Source organism: Protopterus annectens, chromosome 1.part0 (assembly GCF_019279795.1).
Source record: "Protopterus annectens isolate FY-2018-M chromosome 1.part0, PAN1.0, whole genome shotgun sequence".
Taxonomy (NCBI): domain Eukaryota; kingdom Metazoa; phylum Chordata; order Ceratodontiformes; family Protopteridae; genus Protopterus; species Protopterus annectens.
In genome coordinates, this window is record NC_056725.1 from 140,869,541 (window position 1) to 140,886,473 (window position 16,933).

General features: G+C 39.0%; 1 protein-coding gene across 2 annotated transcripts in view; it reads right to left on the bottom strand.

The window, feature by feature from the left end:
• Window positions 1-16,933, bottom strand: part of SAE1 (SUMO1 activating enzyme subunit 1) — an 803,581-nt gene that overhangs the window by 785,633 nt on the left and 1,015 nt on the right. The gene's annotated exons all lie outside the window — the stretch shown is intronic.

Genomic DNA, 16,933 nt, shown 5'->3' on the forward strand with positions numbered 1-16,933 from the left:
GTGGCCAATTTGGACTCGAAGTTTGCTTTGGAGGATTTCACTAGTGCTCTTATTTGCTTTTTCAGACTAAGGAGACGTTGCTTCCAATTGAGCACATGCTCGTTCCTTGTCTTGTACAGCAATTTTTTCCTTTTGTTATAGGGTTTATTTATTGCAGATGTCCACCAGACAGGTCTACTCTTCCTTGCAAAGGATAATTTAGTCCTATCGGGTATTCCTGATTCCATGCACCTACATAAATGCTTGTACAGTGCTTTGGTGTAGTTTTGGATATTGGTGCCATTTCCTACTGAGGGGGAGGGGGCTGTGAAGCTGTTTATACCATCCCTCAGGAGGCTGTAATCAGCTTTGGAGAAGTTTTTATGTCTGATTCTAGCTAGAGGGGGTTGGGGGAGATGGTGACTTCGAAAGTGACTGCTTTATGGTTGGATCTTACCAGGGAGTATGACACTATAGGGATGATGCAGTGGTTATTCATGTTTTTTAATACCAAGTCCAAAGATATTATCACCTCTTGTGGGGATATCGACTAGCTGTTCCAAGGCATTTGCATTTGAGGAATCTCTGGGCATTCGTGCTCTGGCATAAGTAGTTCTTCCAATCTGTTTGAGAAGTTAAAGTCACCCAGGATCAGGGTAAAAGGTTGAATCTTGATGGATTCAAACAGGTCCAAATAGGCGGACTGGGCATCTTGAGTCAGATTTGGGAGCTGGTAGCTAGCTAGGATTTAAATAGGGGTCTTGTCAATGGTTAACTGCACCTGGAGTGTCTCCTGTGCGTCATACTGTTTGACCAGCCTGGAGGTGTGTACATCTTTAATGTATATTGAAACTCCACCTCCTTTGGCTTTACTACCCACAGTTCGAGGTATGAATGTATGACAGGATGAGTAACCAGGTAAGGCTGCAGTGCTTTCCACAGCTTTGAACCAGGTTTCTGTGACTGCAGAGATGTCAGCATTTTTCAGGGTTAAGAATGCTTGCAATGAGTGCAGTTTCATGTTTAGACTCCTAGTGTTTAGGAGCATGACCTTTAATTTGTGTTTTTTTTTTATTTTTATGTTGGTAGTTTTAACCTCATCACAGGCAGCAGCCTTTGCCAGAAGCCTGAAGCCCAGGTGACACATACACATGCCATCTCTGGCAAAGCATTGTGGTCTGCGATCATATCTTTCCAGGCTGTCACGTAGTAGATCTCCCTGGAATGACACCAGAAAACAAGCCACTTGTTAAAGTCAATAATTTTCTGTTCGTACTGAAGCATTATTATGGGTGACGGCAGAATGCTGCTTAAGGCTAGGGACATACTGCCTGGGACACATTATCAGTGAGCTCAATCATGTATCATATAGTCCAGAGAGGTACATTTCAAGTCATTCATGCCAACATGGACTATGACAGAGTCATAGCAGTACCTGTTGTTGAGAGAGCTCAGTGCGTATGTAACGAGGCAGATTCTGCCACCTGACAGACAACTAACCGTGACTTTCTCCTTATCCAGCCTGGTGAGAGGCACATCTGTGTGTCTCACAATGGACTCTCCTATGACTAATATGTTGGGTTTATGGTGAAGCCTTAGTGGCTGTGAGACACAGGTGTGTAGACTATGCATGGTATGTGGTGTGGAAGGCTGTGGAGAACGCGTGTGTTTTTGCCTCGGAGGTCTCCTCTGTTTGTGTATGTTTATATGGAGGACCTCTGCATATGTGGGTGTGTGTTGTGTAGGTGTAGGTGGTGTTTGAGGTATAGTGATTGTGTTGACAACCTTTTCGGTGCCAGATATACTGGGTTGAGGGGGAAGAGCATGGACTCTAGGTTCCTAATGTAATTCATCTCTCACAAATTGTGCTCCTAGGTGGTAATAGTAGATGACTGATCATGTACAGGAGGCAGTTGCTACACTGTCTCAGAATGCCCATATCAAAAAGCCTGGCAGGAGAAACTGTAGGAAATTGCCCATCCATATTTGTCAGAATCTGAGGGAGAAAGGTAAAGGAGAGCTAAGGGGTGGGCCTAAAGCTCAAGTGCTTAAACCAAAACTAAGAGCTTAGAATAACACTTAACAATTTAGATGGGCTATAAACAAGCAGTAACAAATGCAACAGAAAAGATGCAGTTGAACACTTTAGAGAACAAGTAGCAAGTAAAGTAGCACAGTAGTAGGAAGAAACACATACAGAAAAATATAAGCAGCTGAATAAAAAGTGTCTTTTTAGTTGTTTGTTTGATTTATTTATTTTTACATAAAGTGGAAAGAGAGAGAGCACGAACAAAAGATAATTCAAGACTAAGGAGTTTAGCCTTCCCAAATGATTTCTGTTATTAGGCAGAATGAGCTAATGAGATGAAAAGGGAGGAGTGTCCCAGATCAAATTTACAGTAGGGGTGGGCAACTGCAAAAGCCACCAACTTTAAGAACACAACAGCAGCTGGCCGGGAGAAAAAAATTCAGCACTTTGAGAAATAAAAAATGTCAGCACAGATCAGAAAACAAAATTCAGCCAGCAAATGTATAAATAATTCAGTCAATTCAGCAACAATAAAGACAGTGCTGAACAATGAACAGTTTAAGTGCAAAAAAAATATGTACTTACCAGCTCTATATTTCCAGATTGTTTGACATCTTTGGAGGGGTTTTATATATCACAGAATACCTGCTGAGGGCAGATGCATGAAGTTGTGTTTAGTGATGTAATTGTGTGTGACATATGGTTTCTGGACAAGATTAGATAGAGGCTACATACTAAAAGCATACTGTAACATGGTCCAAACTAGGAAAACACATCCAGTGATACAAATTAAGTTTTGTAATTAAGAAAAAGTGTACTGTGATAAACATCATCATTTTTCAATACTACTACTGAAAAGGAAGCCACTTAATTATATGGTTAAAAAAGCTTTAACTGAAATGTTATTAAATTTAAACCTAAACTGTAAATAAATTGCAAAAAATTGGGATAATTGTAAAACAAAGATTAGGAATGTGCTCACAATGAAACCAAAGGAGATATGAAACAACAGTTACAGTAGGCATCGAGAAGATTAAAAAGGGGGGGGGTGCACGACAGGTTGAAAAGTTGAACAGCAACAGCTATTTTTGACAACAACACTACAGCAACCAAATTACCGGCTCAACATTTGAAGCAACAAAAGGTCAAAAAGATTATTATTAAAATCAGGAATTATAAGAAAAGTATGACAGATGTAGACTCAGGAAAAATTACGAATGTAGTGGTACATTACTTCAGTACACTGTATAAACACGATGTAAAGTTTTGAGAGCAGCACACAGGAAATCCTACCATATCAGAGACAATTACAACTTCCTGGGTAAACAGAAGTAAAAAGAGGGCTTCTTAACATCAAAAACAAAGGAAATTGAAATTAAACATACAATGGCAAACCAAAACACTGGGAAAACACCTTGCATTGATGGAATTCCAAGAGTAGTTTGGAAAAAGGCAGAGACGATAAAAGTAAGGCTGGTACTTTAACAGTAATTTTCTGGGTAGAAATGTTCCCTTCACTTGGAAAGAAGCAGTAATGGTAGTTATATCAAAGGAAAAGAAAGATGCCGTGGGTTCCATGGTCACACAAACCCGGTTTGATTCTGAATCGTAACTTCAAAGTGTATATGATGATTTTTGGCAAAAAGAATGACAAAGATATTTCCAAGAACAGTACACCTGGATCAGCGTGCATTTACAGGACGTAGGCAAACATCTGACAATATTAAACAGAGCCCTTATGATTAAAAAGGTTACATTAGACAACAACAATACTAATGTTAATAGGTTTGGATGCCAAAAAACATATGGCTGAGTGAGTTGGGAATTTATGAACAGATCCCTTGAGACACTTGGGTTTCCACAAACACGGACTACATTAATAACATAACACCAACAGATCAGCACAAGCTAGGGTGATGCCTGGTGTTGAGTTGTCTAAAACATGTAGCCTTACAACTGTAAAGGGCTGCCACTTTCACCATTACTCACTGCTTTACATTTACAGCCAACAGCCAAGTCCATAAGAAAATATTACACATTACCAATCCAGAATGTGATAAAAACATTATACTTGATAAACTGAAATATTTTAATGGTATAGCAGGGTATAAAGAAGATAAAGCAAAAGCTACAGTTAATAAACTATACCACAACATTTGGCTTGGTATAGAGCTTCCCCTTTTAGTGGGGTCATAACAAGACGAAATACTCTGGAATCTGGGTTAAACAGGATGTACAGAAAGTAGCTAAAAATGTGGGGAGAAATCACCCAAAAGATTATAAATAACCAAATGGAAACTAGTTTTTATGGAAAGTGAAAATAAGATACAAGTGATTAAAATGTTTTGGATCCACTGTTTCTTTATGTGGCTCAGGGTTATATGCATGACGGGTTCATATTAAGCTGTTGATCTGGTGGACCATTTGTAGCCTAGCTATACGATACCATAGTAGAATTTAACAAGATTGTCTTGTGGCTTTTCCCAGTTAGGGGTCGCCCCAGCGGAACTCCGGTCCGCTAATGATTGGCAGTGAATTTTTACAGTGTTGATTTGCCAGCCCAGCACCCAACCTTCAAGGAAGGCACACCCCCACGCACCTACCTGCATGTTTTTAAATTCATTAGACCACGGGGAGGACATGCAGACTCCTCACAAAAGGCGCTCCAGCCAAGAAACGAACCAGAGAACCTCTTGCTGTGAGGCAACAACCCTAACCGCTGCACCACCGCGGCCTAACAAGACAAACTTAAGCCCATTATTTTGGATTCAGTTATGCCCTGTCCCTTTTCCATAAGAACTTGAGAGGCCAAAATAGACCCCCAACCTGCCTGGTCAGCCCAGGCAGTCCATGAGATAAAAAATGGAAGAATATGAAAATGGAAATTAAAGAATTTCTTTGAGATAACATAAGAGAAACAGTGCAACAGGAAAAATACTGACAAACTAACAGGATGCCTTGGCACTTCCATATTTGGTAGTACACTATAAGAACACACAACTTAGATGAACATATTTGGTTCATGATGTGGAACATATTCCCAAAGAACATAACAGACATACTGCGTGACGAGGTAATGACAGGATCGCACCTCGACATTTGTGCAGATCTAGGAAAGGAATAATAATATAATAAAGAGAATTATGGACAGCCTTACACTCAAAAAAAGTATTATGCAAGTCTTTATGTTAAAGGATGCAAGACCTTGGAAAAACAAATGACCACAAATAGGCTACACTATATACAATCAACAAGAAATTATCATTATATTTTATTATGTGGCTATGTAGAAGAAAGAACAAAGAACTGAGATTTTGGGAGAAGATGATAAAAGAAGATGAGTTAATAAAATGAGATTAAGCTAGACAAATGGTTCGGTTATTAAACTCAAATCAACTTGCATACACTGATCTAATGATAAGAGTTTGAAGGAGAAACGTGGAGGCCTGTAGCAATTTTGTTAAAACACAAATAGTAGACTTCATAATCGAGGCTATTAACAGAAATGGCAGACAGAGTAAGAAGTACAGCATTTAAGACAGCACAAGCTTTGAGAAGACAATGCACTATAAAAGTAAAAAATAGCATGGAGCGAATAGTTAAAGATAACAGAAATGATTAGAGTAAGGAAATATGCTTTAATCATAGATATGCAACTAAATCTAGAAAGTTTGGAAGTTTTACATGGTGATGTTTGCACAATCATTTCAATACCTTTACAAGACTTGAACAAAATGTTCCTGCAAACAAAAGGCATATGTTGGAGATGTAATGGTTCTTCACAGCATACATTTCGAGAATGTACCAAGTCGCATAAGTACAAAAATGACTTAAATAACATGCCAAGTGTAATCTTACACTTGGAAGAGGTCCAACCACACTAGAAAGTTTTTTTTTTTGAGTTGGTATAAAAATATGTACTACAAAGGTGAATGTGTTGCTATCTTTAGGACTGACAGTAGCAAAGAAAGTTATAACAAGAACAAAAACAAATCATCAACAGGAGAGGTGAAAAGGATGATCAGAGATTAAAAATGTGGAACTCTGAACTACCTGAACTCAGAAATAAAAATCCATAGTAAAAAAAAAAAGGGGGGGGGGGCTGAATGGGATGCTGTAATGAAATTTGAGGTTAAAGAAGACTTTGACATAGAACCAAATTAAAAGAAACAAGAACAGCACGTTGGTAAACCAAGCAGACTACAAAATGCAAAACAGTAGTGAAAAAATCCAAAGCCTGGAAACGTTGAGGATTAAGTTTGTAAGCTGGTTTTGGAGTGGCCTAGTCAAAGTCCAGACTTGAATCCAATTGAGATGCTGTGGCACGACCTTAAAAGGGCAGTTCATGCTCAGAAACCCTCCAATATGGCTGAATTAAAACAATTCTGCAAAGAACAGTGGGCCAAAATTCCTCAACAACGATGTGAAAGACTCATTGCCAGTTATCGCAAATGCTTGACTGCAGTTGTTGCTGCTAAGGGTGGCACAACCAATTAGGTTTAGGGGTAATTACTTTTTCACACAAGCCCATATAGGTTTGGATAGTTTTTTTTCCTTAATAAATAAAATTATCACTTAAAAACTGCATTTTGTGTTTACTTGGGTTATCTTTGTATCTTCTGCTTATTTCAGCTGCTCTCGTTAGAGGTCGCCACAGCGGATAAACTGTTTCCATTTCTTCCTGTCCTCTGCATCTTGCTCTGTCACACCAACCACCTGCATGTCCTCTCTCACCACATCCATAAACTTTATCTTAGGCCTTCCTTTTTTCCTGTTACCTGGCAGCTTCATCCTTAGCATCTTTTTCCACAATATACTCTGCATCTCTCCTCAGCACATGTCCAAACCAACGTAATATTGCCTCTCTGGCTTTGTCTCCAAACCTTCCAACCTGGGCTGACCCTCTAATATACTTATTCCTAATCCTGTCCATCCTCGTCACACCAAGTGCACATCTTAACATCTTCAACTCTGCCAAGTCAAGCTATGACTCCTGCCTTTTTGTCAATGCCACTGTCTCCAACCCATATAACATAGCTGGTCTCACTACCCTCTTGTAGACCTTCCCTTTAACTCTTACTGTTACTCGTCTGTAACAAATAACTCCCGACATTCTTCTCCACCCACTCCATCCTGCCTGTACTCTCTTCTTCACCTCTCTTCCACATTCACCATTACTTGGAACTGTTGATCCCAAGTATTTAAACTCATCCACCTTCGCCACCTCTACTCCCTGCATCCTCACCATTCCTCTATCCTCCCTTTTATTCACACACATATATTCTGTCTTAGTCCTGCTGACCTTCATTCCTCTTCTCTCTAGAGCATATCTCCACCTCTCCAGGGTCTCCTCCACCTGTTCCCTACTCTCACTACAGATCACAATGTCTTCTGCAAACATCACAGTCCACGGGGACTCCTGTCTGATCTCGTCTGTCAACCTGTCCAACACCATTTCAAATAAGAAAGGGCTCAAAGCTGATCCTTGATGTAATCCCACCTCCACACCTCACTGCTGTCACACTACCCTCGTACATATATTGTACCACTCTTACATACCTCTCTGACACTCCCGACTTCCTCATACAATACCACAATTCCTCTCTAGGCACCCTGTCATATGCTTTCTCTAAGTCCACAAAGGCTCTATTTATTCATACAGTCATATGTTTTATGTTCTTGTTTTATTTTTATTATTGCTATTATTAATTCACATATATCAGCGTCACAGCACTGATATTAATTTATTGACAATTTAGTTATATTTGAGTGAATTAATATGATTGCACATATATATTCTTGATGCTTCATACAGCATCATAGATATGCTATATAAAATGATCAATTTTGTTTTGTCTCGTTTGTTTTTATAAGTATGGTTTCACGAGATTCGTATGCATTTTCATTTCTACTCTCATTTCTATGAGATGTATATGAAGGGTATACATATGACATCCATGATATACTCATGCATTTAGGTTTACCTTTTGGCATATGAAATTATTGCTCTCGTGCCTTATGAATTATGTTCAACATGATGCATTCACAATTTTCGCTGTTGTTACTATTACTTATTGATTTTTATTAAAGCTTTATACATATTTATATGTATACGAGTGATAGAAATGATAAGTTATGTCTTAAGGGGTTAGGTATATATGTTTTAAAACAGTATCTATATAGGGATTTTAACACACATTTTTAGCGTTGTTGTTTTAAAAGGACCCAAGAATCAGGAAACATTGTTGCTATTGTTAGTTTTGTTCTAGTTTGAACGTAGCCCTTTTAATAAGTGACAAGGTTCTGTCTTGATTTGTATGCATTAATTATTTAAAGTAATTAATTGTTTAATGAGCATTTTCCCGCCTTTTGAATACATATTTAAACCAAGAAGGCATTTTCATTAGAACATCTGATGAAGCGTGGGTGTCCACGCGAAAGCGCTCATTTTTGTCTCCAAATAAAAGATTTGTCCTTTACAAGTGCTACCAGTGTGTCTCGATTGATATTCAACTGAATTGCTGCATTTTTGGATGGTTCTACGCGTTTTGATACTACACTTGTATCCTGTGCTAAGTCCACAAAGGCACAATGCAACTCCTTCTGACCTTCTCTGTACTTCTCCATCAACACTCTCAGAGCAAACATCACATCTGTAGTGCTCTTTCCTGGCATGAAACCATACTGTTGATCACTAATCATCACCTCCCTTCTTAACCTAGCTTCCACTATACTTTCCCATAACTTCATGTTGTGACTGATCAATTTAATCCCTCTGTAGTTACTACAGCTCTGCACATCACCCTTATTCTTAAAAATCGGTACCAAAATACTTTTTCTCCATTCCTCAGGCATCCTCTCACTTTCCAAGATTTCATTAAACAATCTAGTTAAAAACTCCACTGCCATTTCACCTAAACACCTCCATGCTTCCACAGGTATGTCATCTGGACCAACAGCCTTTCCATGCTTCATCCTCTTCACAGCTATCCTTACTTCCTCCTTGCTAATCCACTGCACTTAATGATTCACTATCCGCACACCATCCAATCAACATACTCTCCTCGTGAGTATGTTTCCCTTATTATTCTTTATCACCCTTACCTGCTGCACATCATTACTGGCTCGGTCCCTCTGTCTAGCTAATCGGTACAAGTCCTTTTCTCCCTCCTTAGTGTCCAACCTTTCATACAACTCTTCATATGCCTTATCCTTAGCTTTCACCACCTCTCTCTTTGCCATGCACCTCATCTCCTTATACTCGTCTACTTTCTTCATCTCTCGGACAATCCCACTTCTTCTTCGCCAACCTCTTTCTCTGTATTCTCTCCTGTATTTCTTCATTCCACCACCAGGTCTCCTCGTCCTCCTTACTCTTTCCAGATGTCATCCCAAGCACCTTTCTAGCCATCTCCCTTACTAGCTCTGCTGTAATTACCCAGCTATTCGGTAACTCTTCACTGGCACCCAGTGCCTGTCTTAACTCTTCCTCGAACTCCACCTCACAATTACCCTTTTTCAATTTCCACCATTTGATCCTTGGTGCTGCCCTCAGACTCCTCCTCCTCTTCTTGATCACCAATGTCATCCTACAAACCACCATCCTATGCTGCCTAACTACACTTTCCCCTACCACCACTTTACAGTCCCCAATCTCCTTCAGACTGGCCCTTCTACATAAGATATAATTCACCTGTGTGCATCTCCCTCCACTCTTGTAGGTCACCCTATGCTCCTCCTTCTTGTTAAAATACGTATTCACCACAGCCATGTCCATCCTTTTCGCAAAATCCACTACCATCGGACCTTCTGCATTCCTTTGCTTAACACCATAACTACCCATCACTTCCTCATCCCCTCTGTTCCCTTCACCAACATGCCCACTGAAATCTGCTCCAATCACCAGTCTCTCACCCTTGGGTACAGTCATCACCACTTCATCCAACTCACTCCAAAATTTCTCTCTCATCCATTGCACACCCAACTTGTGGAGCATATGCACTAACAACATTCATCATTACACCATCAATTTCCAGCTTCATAAGCATCACTCTATCCGACACTCTTTTTCACCTCCAAAACACTCTTAGCATACTGTTCCTTCAGGATAACCCCTACGCCATTTCTCCTCCCATCCACACCACGATAAAACAATTTGAACCCACCTCCGATACACCTAGCCTTGCTTCCCTTCCATCTGGTCTCTTGCACACACAATATACCAACCTTCCGTCAGTCCATCATATCAGGTAGCTCTCTCCCTATACCAGTCATACTGCCAACATTCACAGTTCTGACCCTCACTATCACAGTCCTAGCTTTTACCTGCCTTCGGGCAGGCCTTCCCCCTCTTCTCCTCCTTCGGCCAATAGTAGCCCAATTTCTGCCAGCACCCTGTTGGCCAACAGTACTGGTGGCGGTGGTTGTTAACCCGGCCCTCGACCGATCCAGTATGTGTAGCTGTACTGTTGTCCGCATGTATGACTTGGCAAAATTTTATGCCGGATGCCCTTCCTGACGCAACCCTTTCCATTCATCCGGGCTTATGAGCGGCACAAATAAATGCACTGGCTTGTGCATCCCCAGTGGCTGGGTTACTTGGGTTATCTTTGTATAATATTTAAATTTGTTTGATGATCCGAAACATTTAGGTATAACAAACATGGCAAACAAAGAAAGGAATCAGAAAGGGGGCAAATACTTTTTCATTGCACTGTATGTGTGCACCCACCTATGCAAATATAGTTCTTTCAGGTTGGGAAGAGAAATTCATCTTCAGTTCAAGATTTAAGGACCGTTAGGTTCTGTATAAACGTTTCCTGGATGACATCTGTTTATTTTGGATTGAAAGTGAAGATAAGTTTCTTGAATTCTTCGATTATATATATAAAACTACTAGTTTTTTGAAATTCACTTACAATTTACAGTATAATAATTTGAATTATTTACATGTCACAATTCAGAAGAAGGACTGAGGTTTTGTTTTGAAAGTGCACAGGAAGGATACATACTCCAACACATACCTACAATTTTCAAGCGCAGACCCATTTTTTCAGAAGAGAAGTATAGTGAACGGTCAATTCGTGCGTGGTAGCAGGATAACTTCAGACGATCAAGACTTTCTAAGTGAAAGAGGCTTATTGAAGTCTATGTTTTTAGAAAGGGGGTATCCTGAGCACCTCATTAACGAAACATACAACAAAGTTTTGAGTGGTAGGAATGAGAGGTTTGCTCCGATCTTGGGTATCATTGATACCCCTGGTGCAACTACAGTGACTACTACTGAGCATGACAACGCATTTATTTTGGATTATAGTGGAGATGCCCAGGTTATCAATGAATTTTTTACCAAAGAATGGAACAGATATGCTAGTTTTTCTGATCTTGGATCCATTTTTGATACACCCCTTAAATATGTATTCAGGAAAGGATGTAGTATTAAGGATATAATGGAAAACCATTGGACTAGTGGTGGTAGAAAAGGCAGGCTTGGCACATTCAAATGTGGTTTTTGCCAACAGTGTCCCTTTATTACCAATAAATCTGAATTGTATATTAACAGCAAGGATAAAAATATAGTAGCAAAATCTTATTATAATTCTGACACCAGGGAAATAGTGTGCATAGCAATGTCTGGAAAGTGCAAAGCACTCTATGTGGGCAAAACTGAGAGAAATCTCAGGAAAAGGATTTATGAACATACATATGATATAAGAAAAGAGAATCTTAGAAATGCAATTTACCAACACATATTAACATGCCCACATGCTAATTTTACATTTTTTGTGTTAGAAGAAGTCCCCAAGGATGTCAGGGGTGGTCCATGGGAGACCAAATGTAAATACAGAGAGGTTTACTGGCAATTAATCTTACAGACTAACAGGTAGCCAGGTTTAAACGACATGGTCTCCCTTGCCCCAGTTTTAAAATTAAGATCTGATAAGTTATAAACAACTATACAAGTTATAAACAACTTTATTTTCATACACGCAAGTCCACGTTTTAAACACACTTTTACCATCCTTATGTTTACATAGTTTAGCACGGCTTTGGATGCTAGCTGCTTAATACAAGTTCTTGTATTTTTACTTTTTCAACACCAGATGGTGCTATTTACCTGTATTTTTATATTTTATAGCTACTCAAACATTCTTTACACATTTAACAAATGTATTTTTTTAATGGGTACTTGCGTATTATCACAACCACATTTTCGCGGTTGCGAAAGTCACCTACTTCAAGTCAAATGAGGCCATGAAACGGTGCAAGGTGTTGATCAAAGTCCTTAGTGCTATCGGGAAAAATTTGGATTAGCTTAATCAGGAGAAACCAATCAAAAAGTTGTCTTCCAGATTTGCATGCATTACAACCACATAGGTGAATTGTAAAGGGTGCTATCTTACTGACAAATGGAATCTGTAAGAACCGATTTCTCCAGTTTGTAAAAGGGGTAAAAGATCATGCTTTAAATTATGTCCCTGTATTGTGTTGGTCAGAATTCATAAATGTGATTAGTAATAGGAAAACTCAGAGAAGAAGGGGAGAATGACTTTACAACGAGGAACTGTTCATGGATTCTATGTTTACCGGCCTTTTTTGTAAACGTATGTGTCTGCATTACCTTGAATGCACTTGGCCATACTGATACCTCTCCAGTGTCCAGATTTCTGCCTCATATTTTTACATTATTCCCTGCAAGTTGCAGTTATGTAGTCTTCGAGTCATCACGGAGTATTATTGTCAGTATGTCAGTAAATAATGGCATTTGTTTCTTTTCGAACGGGAACAATAATGGCAGCTTTCGAAGCTGCTTGTGAGGACAGGTAATCGCATCAGTGCTACAGCGTTTAGGATTCCAGTGCGTGTAACTGCTGATAGACACTAGTTGTGTATGTGGTACAGCTTAGTGTGCCCCTGATACTTAATGTCACAGTAGAAACCACTTGGAAGATCAACTCTGACTCATACATGCACTTGTTTCACTTGAAGTGTCTGATTTTCACGACCGCAAAATGTGGTTGCGATAATACGCAAGTACCTTTTAATGTTTTTAACATTTAATATATTTATGTATTTATGTATGTATGTATTCAAGTTTTAATGTGTAGAACACTGAAAATGTTTAATAGCATTTGGCAAACAGTTTTACAGTTTTTTATACACTGGTTTTCAACAATACTTTTTTTGGACAGAATTAGGTAATTTATTTAATTAAGGTCAATTAGAATAGTATACATTAAGGGTCATGTTGCTATATCTGTTGTTTGATGAAGTCTTGTGATACTACTGACGAAAATGTATTGTGTTTGGTGCTGGTGTTGGCAACGTGGTTGTGTTACATTAAAACTTTAATCAGTGTAAACAGCTATCCTAGTGCTCCTTTTGTTTTATTAGTGTTATTTTGAGCACTATTTCCTACTTTCATTTATTTTTCTTAAGGTTAGCTGGGCTGAGCTTAACCCCTTCCCTTCCAGTACCCCGTTAAAATATATACATTCAGTTACAACAATGCAGCCTGACATACATGTATATTTCTTTTCTGTTCAAAAGGACCCACTGTTGAAACATTGGTAACACAAGTAGGTTTACAAATACACTTCTAACTCAAGCATCTGTACAAATCAGCTTGATATTTAAATGACATAAAACTCTTTCCAAAACTCCTGCTGGCTATGCTGACATATGTTACACAAACACTGCCCTACTCTCGCTGGCACAGCTGGGACTATCTTGTATCATCACAAGGACTAAACCCCTAAAATAAACAAATAAATATTACTGCACAATTCTTGGAAAGACACTTGTTTTCATACCCCGAAAATAAAAGGAATGCTAATTATCTTCAAGTTAATTAATTATCTTCATACTGACATTTGATTTAACTGCCGTCAGTTTCAGATACCCATCCCTTCTTAAACAGAAGAGCAACAAGACTCATAACAGACAATTAGCATTCACTAAACAAAACCAATGAAGTTAATACAACAAATGTAGAGATAACTGCTAATTTCTAAGCCACCTGCTTTCTTACTACGGCAGTGAGGCACTTCCCAGGAAACTCGCTCATCGTTCTTAAACACATGGCAAATTGAGACCTTACCAAACAGAGGTACCACTTGCAATAACATCCATTGTTCTGCATTCAGTAATTATATCTGACAGACCAAAGAATTCTGTTTACCTCTGCTAGATGTACAATTTCTCTTGGAAAATTAATAGCCACAGGTTAAATATCCCTCCAGTCCCAATCGTTTTCTGAGAATGCCTGAAAATTCATATCAAAACACTTTACATCCACTTTATGTTCCCAAGATCCTTCAATTTCCCCCTCTCCCTCAGTTATAACATCTCCCCAACTAGGTTTCCAAACAGTCGCCTCCCCAAGATTAAAATAAAAATAGTTGTAAACTTCATCTCTTCTTTTCTTCCATTATAACTCTGTTCAAGCTTTTCTGAGAGCAAAGTCACCTCTTCAAACTGAACGTATCCTCCTGTGTCTCAAGAATGCTCCATTTTTTCTACCTCCTTCTGTCCATTTGTTGGAAAACATTTTCTCCCATACTAGTTTTCTCTGTCACACCTACCTCATATCAACCATCCTGCAAACACCCTTCCACTGTTCAGTACAAGTTGCAATTTCTAGAATGCCCAGTACTATAAAAGGCTGTGGGCCAAGTAATTCAATATATTTAAACTCTTCCATTACTTTGGTTTTCTGTTCACTGTAAATTGTTTCTCCAGAAATTCTCTGTATTACAAACTTAAAGAATACTACATCCAGCTTTACTGTGCTGAAATATCTAATGCTTTCACCTGCTGTTTAAAAAAAATAGTGGTGCAACAAACAGTACACAGGCATAGTGCATTAACTTGCACTGCAGCAAAACAGGGAAGTGCTGTATCATGCCAACATTATACTAACAGTTCCACTTAAATTTTATCCCACTATTTAGTGTCAAAATTTTAAAGACCTTGATTAACCCACTCAAAACAAGACTTGTAACTGAACCATCATCGAGTATAATGCCACATTTGGCACGTACCTCACTAGACACCTACAACAACTGGTGAGGCCACAAAAGTACCTCACAAAGAGGATCCTAGGCCTTAAACACTTGTCCTATATGGACAGACTCAAAAAACTCCAACTATTCTCTGTCTCATATCGCCTACTTAGAGGCAATCTCTGCTTGACTTACAAAGCCATGCCTGACCCAGCTCTGATAGAAATGCTACAGCTAAAGAAATCACAATCCCTATCCCTCCGCACCATGTGCTCCAGAGACCTCAACCTCATTACCACAACCAACAGAACAAGCTGGAGGGAAAGGTTCCTAACTTAAGAGACTGCACATGCTATGTAATAGACTTCCCATACATGTCAAGCGGAGTGCCTCACTGGCAGTCTTCAAGAGAAATCTTGAGGAGTGGATGGGAAATAGAAAATTCACCCCAGGGATCACTCCAGTGGCTCTACTTGACAGAGGCAATAGGAACTAAGGTTGGGTAGCACGATGCCAGGGTAATCCTATGGGCTAAGCTTGTAAAGGCTCCAGGGCCATTAGCCTACTTCACATCTATGAACCACCTCTGCTATGAACAAAAGCAATGATCAAAACTGCAGTGGATTATGTTGGACATCCACCAGCTCCACAAATGACAAGCAATATTTTTCTAATCCACTCAAAAATATGGTTTTGGTTACTCCTACCACATGGGCAAAACTCATATGTGCAAGATGTTTTTCAGAATAAACCAAGTTACATCTGCACAATAAAAATCAAAAATACAATTTTCAAACTACTAATTTCATTATTTTTGTGGAACTATTAAATGGTTGACTTAACACAAACATAACTCTAAAACTGTAACATTAACTCTAACCTTAAAACCCAAGGATTATCCATATGACAGTCTTCAGGTAGCAATACCTCAGTTATACTACTTTTACATAACATGCTCCCATCCAGTAAGAGTAAACATTCATTAAAATTACAAAGATACGTCTTAGAAAATCATGCTCAATATTTCAAATATTACAACAGTCAAGTTCTAGATTTCCATTCTGCGACATGCTAGATGCAATACCAGATTCCAGCAAAGCATTGCCACTGAATATTTTATACAATGAAATGAACTGCAGAAAATAATTTGCTCAGGTTTTAAACTCTTACTGGTTTCCATAATTCACGGTTCTAACTAGTACACCATAATACCCACATTTCTATGAATCTCCTATGAAGATATAAACAAGCATTTAATAACCATAAGCCTAAAGAAAAATAACACACATAACGCTGGCTCTGCAATGCTAAAGTTTTGGCCCAGACTGCCTTTATGACAATATGAGTCCAATTAGTGCCTTGAGCTTTAAAGAATTAGTGTTGCCTAAGTCCCGCCACAGGAGTGCCAAGAGCACCACTTGCGAAAGAAAAACCTACAAGTTTAGCGCCAGTGGCCTTTTGGATGACATAAACCCAGACAGGCATACACACTTCAGTTGAGCATGACAGGCATGTAGATGCATGCATCTGCACCATCTCGGAATGGCAGACACCAAATTGTGCTGTCTGGCCAATGGGTGAAGGATTGGGATCAAGCAAAAAAAAAAAAAAAATCTAACATTCAACAGGTGACAGCTGTGATCCCCAAATCCCATACGACTATCCTACAGCATGAAATGTTGGAGGATGAACATATCAAAAGGGATGAAATATTGGTCAGTTGGGGGGGGGGGGGTAAAGCCTCTCCCCTAAAAAATGTCCTCTTTGGAAATAGTGAAAACTTAATGCTAATGTAACATTCAGAGTCTACATCTCGTTGTATCAGTTTTCATGAGCAAGTACAGCAAACTTCTTTACTTTATCATTTCTGGCAAGACATTTCAGAAACGGTAATACAACAGCACTGGTTGAGCAAATGCAC